We start from the raw sequence: 12,388 nt of genomic DNA on the forward strand, positions 1-12,388 counted from the left end.
GAGACGCCGGAAGAAGAGGATGGATCCGCGTCAGCTGCTTCAACATGGACCCGCTCCGCACCGGATGGAAGAAGATCGAAGATGCCGCTTGGAGGAAGATGTTTGCCGGTCCGGATGTCCTCTTCTTGCCGGATAGGAGGAAGACTTTGGACCCTCTTCTGGACTTCTTCAGTGGATGTCTAGCCCCCGCTTGTGTTGGATGAAGATATCGGAGCCAGGACCGATCGGTGATACCCGGTGAGGTGAAGACAAGGTAGGAAGATCTTCAGGGGCTTAGTGTTAGGTTTATTTAAGGGGGGTTTGGGTTAGATTAGGGGTATGTGGGTGGTGGGTTGTAATGTTGGGGGGGGGGTATTGTATTTTTTTTTTTACAGGCAAAAGAGCTGAATTTCTTGGGGCATGCCCCGCAAAGGGCCCTGTTCAGGGCTGGTAAGGTAAAAGAGCTTTTAAATTTATTAATTTAGAATAGGGTAGGGCATTTTTTTATTTTGGGGGGCTTTGTTATTTTATTAGGGGGCTTAGAGTAGGTGTAATTATTTTAAAATTGTTGTAATATTTTTCTTATGTTGTAAATATTTTTTTATTTTTTGTAACTTAGTTCTTTTTTATTTTTTGTACTTTAGTTAGTTTATGTAATTGTAGTTATTTGTAGAAATTGTATTTAATTTATTTATTGATAGTGTAGTGTTAGGTTTATTGTAGGTAATTGTAGGTATTTTATTTAATTAATTTATTGATAGGGTAGTGTTAGGTTTAATTATAACTTAGGTTAGGACTTATTTTAGAGGTAATTTTGTTATTATTTTAACTAGGTAACTATTAAATAGTTCTTAACTATTTAATAGCTATTGTACCTGGTTAAAATAATTACAAAGTTGCCTGTAAAATAAATATTAATCCTAAAATAGCTACAATGTAATTATAATTTATATTGTAGCTATATTAGGATTTATTTTACAGGTAAGTATTTATCTTTAAATAGGAATAATTTATTTAATAAGAGTTAATTAATTTCGTTAGATTTAAATTATATTTAATTTAGGGGGGTGTTAGTGTTAGGGTTAGACTTAGCTTTAGGGGTTAATCCATTTATTATAGTAGCGGTGAGCTCCGGTCGTCAGATTAGGGGTTAATAATTGAAGTTAGGTGTCGGCGATGTTAGGGAGGGCAGATTAGGGGTTAATACTATTTATGATAGGGTTAGTGAGGCGGATTAGGGGTTAATAACTTTATTATAGTAGCGCTCAGGTCCGCTCGGCAGATTAGGGGTTAATAAGTGTAGGCAGGTGGAGGTGACGTTGAGGGGGGCAGATTAGGGGTTAATAAATATAATATAGGGGTCGGCGGTGTTAGGGGCAGCAGATTAGGGGTACATAAGGATAACGTAGGTGGCGGTCGGCAGATTAGGGGTTAAAAATTTTTTATCGAGTTGCGGCGATGTGGGGGGACCTCAGTTTAGGGGTACATAGGTAGTTTATGGGTGTTAGTGTACTTAGGGTACAGTAGTTAAGAGCTTTATGAACCGGCGTTAGCCCAGAAAGCTCTTAACTCCTGCTTTTTTTCGGCGGCTGGAGTTTTGTCGTTAGAGCTCTAACGCTCACTTCAGAAACGACTCTAAATACCGGCGTTAGAAAGATCCCATTGAAAAGATAGGATACGCAAATGGCATAGGGGGATCTGCGGTATGGAAAAGTCGCGGCTGAAAAGTGAGCGTTAGACCCTTACCTACACGACTCCAAATACCGGCGGTAGCCTAAAACCAGTGTTAGGAGCCTCTAACGCTGGTTTTCACGGCTAACGCCAAACTCCAAATCTAGGCCTTAGTTTGCCCAAGGTATATGTGGGGGAAACAGATTGTAAAAATGCTACTTTACATTTAATATGAAACCTAACAAAGTGCCATGTGATATAGTAACTGCTGATTCTAATAGTTTATGTTTTTGTTCAACGTTAAAAGCTTTGTGTACCACTAGGTGTGCCTGTCTTGAACAGACAGACAATGATGAATGGACCTGTCAAACTCAGTTATATAACAATATGAGATGGTTTCAACTATGGCTGGGAAAGATGGTAAGATTATTCCAATGGTCCTTAAACAAGGTATAAGTAAGAATTATTCTCATCTGCAGATAAAGTCTGGATGTGGTTTCCTGCCTGGACAGGTTGGGGAATTGAGCTAGCAAATAGAATTAACAAATATGCTAGTATTATGGATGGGATTATTAATGAGACTACAAGTAAAAGTGTTACAACAAAGATCTAAAGATATAGCTAAGGAAGGATGGGAACGATTGGAACCTGGTTTAAAAATATGCTTACAAATCTTTTAAAACCCATAGTGGTAGTGATAGGAGTAATTCTAATGTGACTAATTGTTTGAAAATTGTTAATGATTTGTGTTTCTCATTGCAGAAAAAGATGAAGATACCGATTGTTTAGGGTGATGATACAACAGCTACAGAGATGACCGACTGATAACTTAGTTCAGATACCTGCCTTCCCTGCAGACCCTCCAGTCATTTTAGGAGACAGGTGGAAGATCTCATCTCTGTGAGGGGGTCCCACAATTGCACCTCATCAGCTTTGGGCCTACTACAGGATTTGGACCTAGGCCTGTGAAGGGATGCAGTTCTGGCTGCTGTTGTTATCTGTTTAGATAGAGATTGCATATTTTGTGTTTGCGTGTTACCAATAAAGATGTGTGAATGCTTAGAGGAAATGATAACTATGTAGGCAGATCTGGAATGGAGGTTCAGCATCCCACTGTCTATGCAGCTTATCTGTATACTCAGTGATATACAGTCTGTCTAAGGGGTCATTTCCAGGTAGGAAGGTTGTTAGTCAAGTAAGAGACACAAAGTAATAATGGCGTGATAATAAACGCAAGGTAATAGATAAATATATGTGATAATAAACGCAAGGTAATAGATAAATACATGTGATAATAAAATTATCAAAACGGAGAGAAATGTTAAGGAAAAATATTTTTAATTCTGTGTTAGAATGGGCTGACTATAGCAGTTACATTTACTTGTCAATTCAGCTAGTACAGAAACTGCTGTATATGCAAAGTAAGTATTTTCAGCTACAGTAACACCCAAAGTTTGTATGGACAAGATAAGAAGACCACGAGGTGCATAATGTGAAGATTCTCAGAAAAACCCAACATGGCCTATAAAAGAGAGACATTGTTGCTATCTAAGGCTGCGCGCCACACACACTCTGTATTACTGTAAAGTGACTTGTTGTCATTTTTGTTGTAATCTTGTTTAATTGTACAATTATAACCTTTTAAAATTTGGACCAGCTGTCTTCACGTTATTTTACTTTAACATTAACTATTTAATAGCTACCTAGTTAAAATAAATACAAATTTACCTGTAAAATAAACCTAACCTGTTTTACTCTAACACATAACCTTACACTGCAATTTAATCAATTACATTAATTAAATACAATTAACTAAATTACAAAAAACAAACAAACACTAAATTACACAAAATAAAAAAGAAATGATCAAATATTTAAACTAATTACACCTAATCTAATAGCCCTATCAAAATAAAAAAGCCTCCCAAATAAAAAAAACGCTAGCCTAAACTAAACTGCCAATAGCCCTTAATATGGCCTTTTGCGGGGCATTGCCCCAAAGAAATCAGCTCTTTTACCTGTAAAAAATAATACAAACAACCCCTCAACAGTAAAACCCACCACCCACACAACCAAACCCCCCAAATAAAATCCTATCTAAAAAACCTAAGCTCCCCATTGCCCTGAAAAGGGCATTTGGATGGACATTGCCCTTAAAAGGGCATTTAGCTCTTTTTCAGCCCAAACCCTAAGCTAAAAATAAAACCTACCCAATAAACCGTTAAAAAACCTAACACTAAGCCCCGAAGATCCACTTACAGTTTTTCAAGACCGGACATCCCTCCTCAACGAAGCCGGGATAAGTCTTCATCCAAATGGCAAGAAGTCCTCAATGAAGCCGGGAGAAGTCTTCATCCAAGCAGCTAGAAGTGGTCCTCCAGACGGGCAGAAGTCTTCATCCAGATGGCATCTTCTATCTTCATCCTTCCGAAGCGGAGCGGCTCCAGCTTCAAGACATCCAGCACGGAGCATCCTCTTCTTCCGACGGCTCTTCAAGAATGAAGGTTCCTTTAAGGGACGTCATCCAAGATGTCGTCCCTTGAATTCCGATTGGCTGATAGAATTCTATCAGCCAATCAGAATTAAAGGTGAAAAGTTCCTATTAGCTGAAGATCAATCCTATTGGCTGATCGAATCAGCCAATAGGATTAAGCTCGCATTCTATTGGCTGATTGGAACAGTCAATATAATGCGAGCTCAATCCTATTGGCTGATTGGATTGGCCAATAGGATTGAAGCTCAATCCTATTGGCTGATTGCATCAGCCAATAGGATTTTTGCACCTTTAATTCCGATTGGCTGATAGAATTCTATCAGCCAATCGGAATTCAAGGGACGCCATCTTGGATGACGTCATTTAAAGGAGAATTAATTCTTGAAGAGCCGTCGGAAGAAGAGGATGCTCCGTGCTTGATGTCTTGAAGATGGAGCCGCTCCGCGCCGGAAGGATGAAGATAGAAGATGGCGTCTGGATGAAGACTTCTGCCCGTCTGGAGGACCACTTCTTGCCGCTTGGATAAAGACTTCTCCCGGCTTCGTTGAGAATGGATGTCCGGTCTTCAAAACTGTTAGTGGATCTTCGGGGGTTAGTGTTAGGTTTTTTTAGGGGTTTATTGGTGGGTTTTATTTTTAGCTTAGGGTTTGGGCTGAAAAAGAGCTAAATGCCCGTTTAAGGGCAATGCCCATCCAAATGCCCTTTTCAGAGCAATGGGGAGCTTAGGTTTTTTAGATATGATTTTATTGGGGGGGTTTAGTTGTGTGGGTGGAGGGTTTTACTGTTGTGGGTTGTTTGTATTTTTTTTTTACAGGTAAAAGAGCTGATTTCTTTGGGGCAATGCCCAGCAAAAGGCCCCTTTTTTAGGGCTATTGGCAGTTTAGTTTAGGCTAGGGATTTTTTATTTTGGGGGGGATTTTTTATTTTGATAGGGCTATTAGATTAGATGTAATTAGTTTAAATATCTGATAATTTCTTTTTTATTTTGTGTCATTTAGTTGTTGTTTTTTTATTTAGTTTATTGTTTTTAATTAATGTAATTTTTTTAATTGTAGTGTAATGTTAGGTTTTAGTGTAAGACAGGTTAGGTTTTATTTTACAGGTAAATTTGTATTTATTTTAACTAGGTAGCTAGTAAATAGTTAATAACTATTTACTTACTATTCTACCTAGTTAAAATAAATACAAACTTGCCTGTAAAATAAAAATAAACCTAAGCTAGCTACAATGTAACAGTTATATTGTAGCTAGCTTAGGGTTTATTTTATAGGTAAGTATTTAGTTTTAAATAGGAATTATTTAGTTAATGATAGTAATTTTTATTTAGATTTATTTTAATTATATTAAAGTTAGTGGATGTTAGGGTTAGGTTTAGGGGTTAATAACTTTAGTATAGTGGCGGGGACGTTGGGGGCGGCAGATTAGGGGTTAATAAGTGTAGGTATGTAGCGATGACATTGGGGGCGGCAGATTAGGGGTTAATAAGTGTAATGTAGGTGGCAGAGATGTTAGGGGTGGCAGGTCAGGGGTTAATAAGTGTAGGTAGGTGTCGGCGATGTCAGGGGCAGCAGATTAGGGGTTAATAAGTGTAATGTAGGTGTCGGCGATGTTGAGGCGGCAGATTAGGGGTGTTTAGACTCGGGGTTTATATTAGGGTGTTAGGTGTAAACATAACTTTTCTTTCCCCATAGGAATCAATGGGGCTGCGTTATGGAGCTTTACGCTCCTTTATTGCTGGTGTTAGGCTTTTTTTCAGCCGGCTCTCCCCATTGATGACTATGGGAAAATCGTGCACGAGCACTTAAAAACAACTCAAAGCAGTGCTGGTATTTGTGTGCGGTATGGAGCTCAATGCTCACATATTGCTTGCTAACGCCGGGTTTTAGCAAACCTGTAATAGCAGCGCTATAGGGAGGTGAGCGGTGACAATAACTTGCAAGTTAGCACCGAGCCGCTCATAACGCAAAACTCGTAATCTAGCCATATGTTTTTTTATTTGCATTATTGAGCGTATTTGAGTACAATATCCCTTGAATTAAATATTTGACAAGGAGATTAAACTGTTGAGTTTAATGTCATTTTACCGTATAAAAGAAAAGTAAAACCTCTTAAAACTAAATATATGGGCCTCTATTTATCAAGGTCTGTCGGACCTGATCCGACAGTGCGGATCAGGTCCGACAGACCTCGCTGAATACGGTGAGCAATACGCTCGCTGTATTCAGCATTGCACCAGCAGCTCACAAGAGCTGCTGGTGCAACGCCGCCCTCTGCTGACTCGCGGCCAATGGGCCGACAGCAGGGGGGTGTCAATCATCCCGATCGCACTCGATCGGGTTGATTTCCGGCGATGTATTTCTGCCTGCTCAGAGCAGGCGGACAGGTTATGGAGCGGCGGTCTTTGTGACCTTTCGGAGCTTGATAAAAATGCCCCATAGGGTCTCTTATCTTTTTGTTGGGTAAATATTGCATACTTGGAAATAACTCCTACGACTACATAAATCAGATTTCATGAAATACTTATTGAAAATAACTACTGAAAAATAATAAGGGGTCCAGAAAATATTTTAAATTCACATGCTTTATGCTTAGCAAATGCCCTGTCTGAATTATAAGCTACCTTTTCATATTTTTTAACATAGGGACAGACAGTCAACTCAAAGATTTATATTGTTTTAAAAGATAATCACTTTATTACCAATTCCCCAGTTTTGCTCAGAAAACATTGTTATATTAATACACTTTTTACCTCTGTGGTTACCTTGTATCTAAGCATCTTCTGACAGCCCCTGATCATATTACTTTTTATTTATTATCTAATGATTTGCATTTAAGCCAATTAGTGCTGTGTTGTTAGAACGCACGGGCGTGAGCACAATGCTATCTATATGGCGCACATGAACTAGCACTCCCCTGTTTTGAAAAGCTAATAAAAAAAAAACATGATATCATGGGGCTGTCTTTAGAGGCTTAGAAACAGGCAGAAATTTAGAGGTTTAAAGGTTATAAAGTATATTAATATAACAATGTTGGTTGACCAAAGCTGGGGAACGGGTAGTAAAGGCATTGTCTATCTTTTTAAACAATAACAATTTTTGTGTTGACTGTTCCTTTAACGACCAGCACCGTACCCTGTACAACGCTGGTCGTTATGCCCTTAAGGGCCAGCGACGTACCCTATACGTCACTGCAGTCCTGGGCTTCTCTCTGCTGCGATCTCGCTCAAAATAGCGAGATCACACTATTTCTGCATGCCCCATGAGTGCAGCACTGCAGAAATAGATTTGCAGAGATACCGATGCAGAGAGGGCCACTCTGTGGCCCTCTCTGCATCAGACAGCGGTGGTGCCATTCATTGGTGGGTGGGTGGAAGGGTAAGGAGGGAGGCAGGTGGGCGGCCCATCGCTGTAGGGGGCGGGAGCAGGTGGGACCACTATGCCACACTACAGGCATTCAAGAAAAAAAAAAGTACCGGTGATGAGTCACAGTGAGGGGGGAGGATAGAGGAGAGGCAATAAAGTGTATACTTTGTGGGATCCGTTGGGGGGAAGTGATTTGGGAGGGGGGTAGGTTATTGAGGGGGGCAGCTAAACTACAGAAAAAAAAATGGGTACTTAAATTTTTAAAAACATTTTTGCCTTATTTGCAGCAAACTGACAGACAGCTTTACAGTTAGTTAGGTTTGAGAGCTGTTTGGAGGGAGATCAGGGAGAGTGGCGTCTAAGGGGCAATCCAACACTGCAGCATATATAAAAAAAAATAATAACACATAAATAAAATAAAGCCTTTTATTTTAGTACTGGCAGACTTTCTGCCAGTTCTTAAGATGGCGGTGACAATTGTGAGGTGGGGGATGGAAAAGCGTTGTTTCGAGGGTCCAGGGAGGGATCAGGGGGTGAAATGTGTCAGGTGGGAGGTTGATCTTTATACTAAAGCTAAAATTAACACTACAAGCTACCTAATTAACCCTTTCACTGCTGGGCATAATACAAGTGTGGTGCGCTGCTGCATTTAGCAGCCTTCTAATTACCAAACAGCAACGCCAAAGCCATATATGACTGCTATTTCTATAACAAAGGGGATCCCAGAGAAACATTTACAATTTGTGATTGCAAAAGCTGTTTGTAAATAATTTCAGTGAGAAACCTAAAATTGTGAAAAATTAACAATTTTGATTTTTATTTGATCGCATTTAGCGGTGAAATGGTGGCGAGAAAAATATCAAAATGGGTTAAACTACTATACTGAAATAAATGCTGTTATCCTGGGATGTTAACCTGTATCCAACCTTTCTCTTTATATGTCTTTGTATCTCCTGCACAACACCTCATGCCAACAATGTCACGAAAGCACATCCACAGTAGACAAAGACCAATTACTGTGGCCTTCATTAATCTTTTAATTTTCTGGCTGAGCAGACAGATAAAGAGAAACTATATACACAGAAAATCAATAAAGGTTTGACTTTCATTTTTCCCATCTTTATAAAAAAATATATATATCCTTGTGGTTTCAGAGGAAGATTGCTTTTGGTTTAATTAAGATCCTTCTGACTTCATAGCAATATAAGATAATGTTAAATGCAAGTCACATTGGAATTGTATTTTCTACTAGGAACTGTAGTTTTTTTTTTATTTATTTTTTATTTCAAAGGAAATAGAATAGTAGTTATATGATTGCAATCATATTTTTAATACCATCTCTAAGAAAAAAAATCCCTTAGACCATAGGGGGCACATTAGAATTTCCATAAGAGCAGGAGTGTCCAATCTTTTGGCTTCCCTGGGCCACATTGGAAGAAGTAATATCTTGGGCCACACATAAAATACACTAACGATAGCTAAAAATAAGGTCAGTGCATAATTTTGGTGATATCTGCCACTACAGATAAGCAAAAAAAAACCTTGCCTAATAATTTTTGCGCCACCCCGTTCGGAGTGTCTTTTAAAATTGTCGAGCAGGTCCCAAGTTTAATTGTATTTAATTTAGTTAATTTATTTAATTATAGTGTAGTGTTAGGTGTTAGAGTAACTTAGGTTAGGTTTTATGTTACAGGTACTTTTGTATTTATTTTATCTAGGTAGTTATTAAATAGTTAATAACTATTTAATAACTATTCTACCTTGTTAAAATAAATACAAACTTGCCTGTAAAATAAAAATAAACCCTAAAATAGCTACAATATAACTATTAGTTATATTGTAGCTAGCTTATGGTTTATTTTACAGGTAAGTATTTTGTTTTAAATAGGAATAATTTAGTTAATGATAGTAATATTTATTTAGATTTATTTAAATTATATTTAAATTAATGGGTGTTAGGTTTAGGGTTAGACTTAGATTTAGGGGTTAATAACTTTAATATTGTGGCGGCGACATTGGGGGCGGCAGATTAGGGGTTAATAAATGTAGGTAGGTCGCGGCAATGTTAGGGACGGCAGATTAGAGGTTAATAATATTTAACTAATGTTTGTGAGGCGGGAGTGCGGCGGTTTAGGGGTTAATATGTTTATTATAGTGGTGGCGACGTTGGGGGCGGCAGATTAGGGGTTAATAAATATAATGTAGGTGATGGCGATGTTGGGGCAGCAGATTAGGGGTTAATAAATATGATGTAGGTGGCGGTGGTGTCCGGAGCGGCAGATTAGGGGTTACATTTTTATTATAGTGTTTGCGATGCGGAAGGGCCTCAGTTTATGGGTTAATAGGTAGTTTATGGGTGTTAGTGTACTTTTTAGCACTTTAGTTATGAGTTTTATGTTACGGTGTTGTAGTGTAAAACTCTTTACTACTGACTTTTAAATGTGTTAGGACTCTTGACAGGGTAGGGTGTACCGCTCACTTTTTGGTCTCCTAGGACAGACTCGTAATACCGGCGCTATGGAAGTCCCATAGAATTTTTTTTTAACAAAGTTTACGTCAGTCGTTTTGCAGTAAGGCCAAAGAAGTGTACGGTGCCCCTAAACCTTCAAGACTCGTAATACCAGCGGGCGTAAAAAAGCAGCGTTAGGACCTCTTAACGCTGCTTTTTTTACCCTAACGCACAACTCGTAATATAGGCGTTAGTATTTTTAAGGCTCATTATTGAAACATTAAATAAAATATTAAACATTAAAAATGTAAAATATTCTAAATAATCCATAGAATATATATATATATATATATATATATATATATATATATATTTTACAGTATGTATAAATGTAATTATTTTTTATAAATTTAAAAAAAATATTATATATGTAATATTTCAATAGTATTTTAATAATTTTTAAATAACGCGAATACTACATTTTCTTGTGTGTGTAAAAATATGTTTTTAATGTAATCAAATAACATTATCCTGTAAGTGAAGAACATTGGAATGTGAAATATGTAAAGTAAATATACAGTAAAACACATATGTACACACATATAGACATACATATACATATTTGAGCCCATGAAACTTTTATTGCAATTTTGTATTAATAATTTGTGTTAGACATTGTTGCTAATGTTTTTGTGCAACCTTTAATCGAAGCGTAACAATTAACCAGAGCTCTTAAAATGCACTAACCTGACGCTCATTAAATTCAATTAAGCTCGAGCAAACGCAATTTACTTTCAACTTGTAATACACACACAACTTCCGACGCTTTGCAAACACCCTTGGAAAAACCCAATATCGATCATGCGTAACTCTTAGCATTCCACTTGTAATCTAGCCCATTGTTGACTGTGGGGCTTCAACAGACCTTGTGTGAGCCATCACCTATAAATAATATTATCTATTACTATCAAGCTCCAAGGTGCGCTATGGGCTGTACTACTCCTACCTGTGGTTCCTATAGAGATATAGATTTTACATGAACAGTATCATCCTATTATATAAAAGGCCAAGTGTGTTTGTTCGAAGCTGTCATGCGCAGTAGAGACTGTATGAGGATGTAGTAAGAAAGAAGACAGCGCCTCATTGTGCAAGTAGGTCTTGAATGTAAAATTCACAGTGGAAGTGGAGAAAAAAGGAAATATACTCACAAGAGTATTGGCACCCTTGTTGAAAGTGGTGCGAATAGGCGGGCTGATGTTTTTACAGCAGTCAGTACGCTGTGCCAGATGGCATCCGAGATCTTAAGTGGACGGCTGTGGGCTCTCCTCAGTAATTCGAATCCAAATCCTGTGTAGCTGTGCTGCCAGAAAAATCAGCATGCAGCCGCTCCCTGCATGCAATCAATGCTGCAAACTGGAAATGAGCAAATGATCCTATGCAGAGCTGATTTCGATAAAAAACTCTGCTAGTAATAAAAATGGCTTGGCGGGCAACCATAAAAAAGCCACAGAATACAAGGCTTCATATAAAAGAATAAAAAACACTTTATTATGATGAGCTTTAACGCGTTTCTCGGCCACAAGCTCCTGGCCGTTTCATCAGAAAAGGTATATGGCACAATTAGTACAACACATTTAAAAAGCCAGCCAAGCAGAATGATTGGTCAGCGTCAGACCAATAACAAACAATGATCGAATACACCAACACAATTGTTAAACTGTAATGGTACAAGCAGTATATAAAATGCAGTCTGTATCTAAAAACTATATAATAGTTGCAAATTATGTCCGGCCCTAAGTAATTGTTACAAGTTGTATACAGCACTAAGTAACAAAATCTCGATCCTAAAAGGTATATTATAAAACACTTCCAAGAGCATGTACGGTGTTTGATAAAAGTAGAATATAGAATATATCATATCTTTTAAAAGAAAAATGTTAGTGAAATCAAATTATGTAAGTGTTTGATAAACACCTGCAAGGTAGTTAAAAACCAAGCTATACAAATGTTTTGGTCAGAGTGGACTATAAGATATATCTAGTCTTCTCTTTATACTAGTAGGATCCCGTAGTATCTTTATGTACTTTCTGTTACGTATATGTTAGAGGCAACTATATAAGCCTTCAAATAATCAACTATATATGCACGTTTTTGACACATCCCTCAGGCGCACGCTATTACCATTTTTTTATATTTGGTATTTTTCACTGTATGAGGATAAACACACCTGGCCTTACCTGTCATGCTGTTGCGGCGAAAGTGGGCGTGGTCAGATGGTGTGTGGGCGTGGCTGGACAGGGATGTGGGTGTGGTCGGGGAGTGACCGTTGACCGTGCGCGGTCGGTGCAAGAGAGGGGAGAGAAATAGAAAGAGAGGGGGAGAGACAAAAAGAGATAGGAAAGAGCTAAAGAGAGGATTAAGAGCAGAAGACAG

The sequence above is a fragment of the Bombina bombina genome, chromosome 11 (genome assembly GCF_027579735.1).
Source record: "Bombina bombina isolate aBomBom1 chromosome 11, aBomBom1.pri, whole genome shotgun sequence".
Lineage (NCBI taxonomy): Eukaryota > Metazoa > Chordata > Amphibia > Anura > Bombinatoridae > Bombina > Bombina bombina.